Below are 3,765 nucleotides of genomic sequence, written 5' to 3'. Positions count from 1 at the left end.
TTCCCTACAGCGAAGGACAGCTAATAGTAACATTGTTATATTACTAACAAAAATGCAGATCGATTCATTCATCCAAGAAACTCTTGCCTACCAAATATGTATGTGGCACTGTGGGATATTACATTACCCAGTAGAAGTAAGATAGCATTTTTCAAAAATTAATACAAAGTAGAAAGTGATGATTGAAAAAGAGAAATTTGTTTAACTGGCCTGTTAATTACATATAGCATTTAGTTTTCAGAGCATTTTAATGGGTAAAATTTTATTTGATCATCACAACTACCAAATTAGATTAGACCTTTATTACCTTCCCAGTTTTACGAATATGCTAAAGTAAGTACACTGACACTGACACCGTACAAGTTTTATTTTTATGCTTTTCTTTTATGTAGCTTTTTATAATCAGAGAAGCATGAGAAAAACCATAAAATCTTGTCCTATTTAACCTGGATAGATTCTGCATTGGAAAAGATTTGAGACAAAACTAAGAAAACGGAGAGAGGTTTTGCAACTTCATAATACAAATGCACAAAGAAAAGATATGGTGTTAGGACCTTTACTGACTTTTTTCTTTGTCTATAGCTGTTAGGATAATTACTACATATTCTGGCTTCAGTGTTTGCACTTAATGAGACCTACAATAAAAGTATGAGATAACTGATATACCTCTTTATAAGCATTGGTACAGAGTTTAGTCACACAGATGACAGTTTTATGATTTGTATGTTGTAAATATGACATAGGAATTAAATGTCTTGCTTTACAGATGGTTTGTTTAAGTCAGGTAGTATTTTCTGGTAAATTGATTCACAACTGCTTTTAAAATGTTTATTTTCTTTGGACCTATAAACCATAGACATTAGGACTATAATGAAACATTAGGCTGGTAATGAAAAACACAGGTCGTGCCCTTCATTTACAGAACTATGGAGGATACAAACACATTAAAAAGCAACTATAAAAGCCTTAAAAACTATATTAGCAAATTTAATCTAGCAGTGTATAAATAAGAGGAATATACTGTGACTAAGTGGTGTTTACCCTGACAATGCACCGTTAGTCCAACCCTGTAAAAACCAATTAATATAATTCACCATATTAACAGAATAAATAAGGAAAGTCTTATGACCATCTTAATAGATGCAGAAAAATCATTTGAAAAAATTCAATATCCATTCATGAGTTTAAAAAAAAATCCTAGGAGTAGAAAGGAACTTCTTCAAGAAAAAAAATTATCTACAAAAAACCTACAGCTAACATCATACTTTATGGTGAAAGACTGAATGCTTTTCCCCTAAAATTGGGAACAAGACAAGAATACCTGCTTTACCACTCCTATTTGATATTGTGCTGCAGGTTCTAGCCAGTGCAGTAAGGTAAGAAAAAGAAATAAAACCGCGTATATTGACATAAGATGCAGTTGTCTTTTGTGACAGAAGTAACCTGAAAGAATTTACAAGAGAAGTTACTAAAACTGAGTTTAGCAAGATCATAGGACGTAAGATCAGTGTACAGAAATCAATCAACCTTCACGTTTAGAGATTCTTATACCATAGTTTCACCATGTTGTTAGCAATTATTTTGTATAATTCCTACAAACAGGTATGCTGGATGACTTTAAATCTTACTCAAATAAAGGCCTTTACTCCAAAAAAAAAAAAATTATCAAAATTAAAAAACAGTACTGTTTATAAAAGCATCAAAAACGTTGAAAAATTAGGTGTAAATCTGTAGAGATTTGTATGCTAAAAACTACCAAACACTGATGAAAGAAATCAAAGAAGTCCTAAATAAGTGGCACGAAAGACTCAGTATTTTTAAGATGTCAATTCTCCCTAAATTGATTTATAGGTTCAAAGCAATCCTAATCGAACTCCCATCTGGGGTTCTGGTAGAAATTGATAAACAGATTCTAAAATTTATATGGAAAAGCAAAGGAACTAGACTAGCCAAAACAATTTTGAAAAAGTTGGAAGAGCCGTGCTATCTGATTTCAAGATAAAGCAGTGGTTCTCAGCTAGGGATGATTTTGCCCCCTCTCTCCCAGGGAACATTTGGCTGTGTCCTGGAAAGTTTTTTAATGTCACAGTTCGGAAAAAGGGGGAAGGGTGGTGCTACTGCTACTGGCATCTAGTGGGTAAAGGCTAAGAATGCTGCTAAACATCCTATAATGCATAGGACAGCACCCCAGAAAATTATCTGGCCCAAAATATTGTTCATGTCACTGTGGAGAAACCCTTCTATAAAGCTACAGTAGTGATCAAGACAGTGTGATATTGGCACAAAGACAGACACATCTATCAATGGAACAAAGTAGAGAAGCCAGAAATAGACCCACACAGGTATGGTCAGTTGATTTTTGACAAAAATTCAAAGGCACTTCAATGGTGAAAGGACCGTCTTTCATCAAGTGGTGTTGGAACAACTGGACATTCATATGGGAAAAAATAAGTTCACCTGTGCTTTACACTGTATTCTAGGATCAAAGGATCCTAGACTTAATTTAAATATGAAATATAAAACTATAAAACTTCTGGAAGAAAACATAGGAGATAATCTTTGTGAACTTGATAAAGATCTCCTAGATGTAATGTATAAAGCACAATCCAGAAAATAAAAACTTGATAAATGGAGCTTCACCAAAATTTAAAACATCTGCTCTTCACAAGACACTGTTAAGAAAATCCAGAGACAAGCTACAGATTGGGAGAAAATTATAAATCACTTTTATGCAAAATATATAAAGAACTCTCAAAACCCAATAATAAGAAAATAATCCAGTAGAAGAAGAGTGAGGAAAAGATTTGAATAGGTGCTTCACCAAAGCTATATAGATGACAAGCACATGAAGTTTACTCAACCTCGTTAATGAAACCCTACTCCAATGGGCTTAAATAAAGGTCGAATAAATTGACTCCCATTAGTAAATTCCACAGAGGATTGACAAATCAATCTGATTGTTTAACAAAGTGGTAAAAGATATAGTTACTTTGGAAGGGAGGATGAGGTCTCCACTCTGTTAATAGGGCAGACAGGCTGGCCATGGGATGGATGCCAGCCCCAGTCAAGCTGCCTGCTTGACTGGGGCTGGCATGTCCAGTCTGCTGAGAGCATCTGTCCCAGCATTCCCAGCAAGGGTCCTAAAATTCACCCTGATTGGCCAGTTTAGGTCACATGATGAAGCAGTGATTGGCCGGAAAATAGATTTATGCTGATTAGTTTAAACCTGAGGCACCTGTCCCAGCCCTTGAGTCATAGTGTTAGCTTCTTCCAAAGTTCAAGGGCTTTAATGGAGGCAGGGTGACTGCGCAAACTTAAGTAGATAGAAATTTTGAAAGGAAAAGGGAAAGAATGTTGGTGAGGCAGGCGTAGTGCCTACCACACTCCATTACTGAATTGCTCTAAGATGTTTAAATTGGTTTGAAGTCATGCTTAGTGACTTTCCATGTCTCAGCATTGTCATTGTTCCTCAGAAAGGAAGAAAATCTAAATTATATTTAGAAAAAGAAAACTAAGAACAAAAATTGAGAGCCTGTGTGAAACCATCAATTTCAATTTTTTTCCATGCATTTAACTATTACACAGTTACACAACGTGACCCTTCGTTTCTGTTTGTAAACATGTTTGGAAAATAGCTCATTGAAAAAATGAAACATGGAAGTTAGTGTTTAAAAGTATTACATATTTTGAAATTTTCCTCCTGGCCGTCTTAACCATTTATGTATTCTGCAAGGAACACAATGCCAATTTCCCTGTAACACTCTT

At 34.8% G+C, this 3,765-nt stretch overlaps 1 protein-coding gene across 1 annotated transcript in view; it reads left to right on the top strand.

The window, feature by feature from the left end:
• DOCK9 (dedicator of cytokinesis 9) overlaps positions 1-3,765 on the top strand; it is a 176,829-nt gene that overhangs the window by 155,750 nt on the left and 17,314 nt on the right. The window lies entirely within an intron of this gene.

Source organism: Lipotes vexillifer, unplaced genomic scaffold (genome assembly GCF_000442215.2).
Source record: "Lipotes vexillifer unplaced genomic scaffold, Lipotes_vexillifer_v1.1 scaffold291, whole genome shotgun sequence".
In the NCBI taxonomy this organism is placed as follows: Eukaryota; Metazoa; Chordata; class Mammalia; order Artiodactyla; family Lipotidae; genus Lipotes; species Lipotes vexillifer.
The sequence above is the reverse complement of the archived record's forward strand: the minus strand, read 5'-3'. Positions and strand labels throughout refer to the sequence as shown.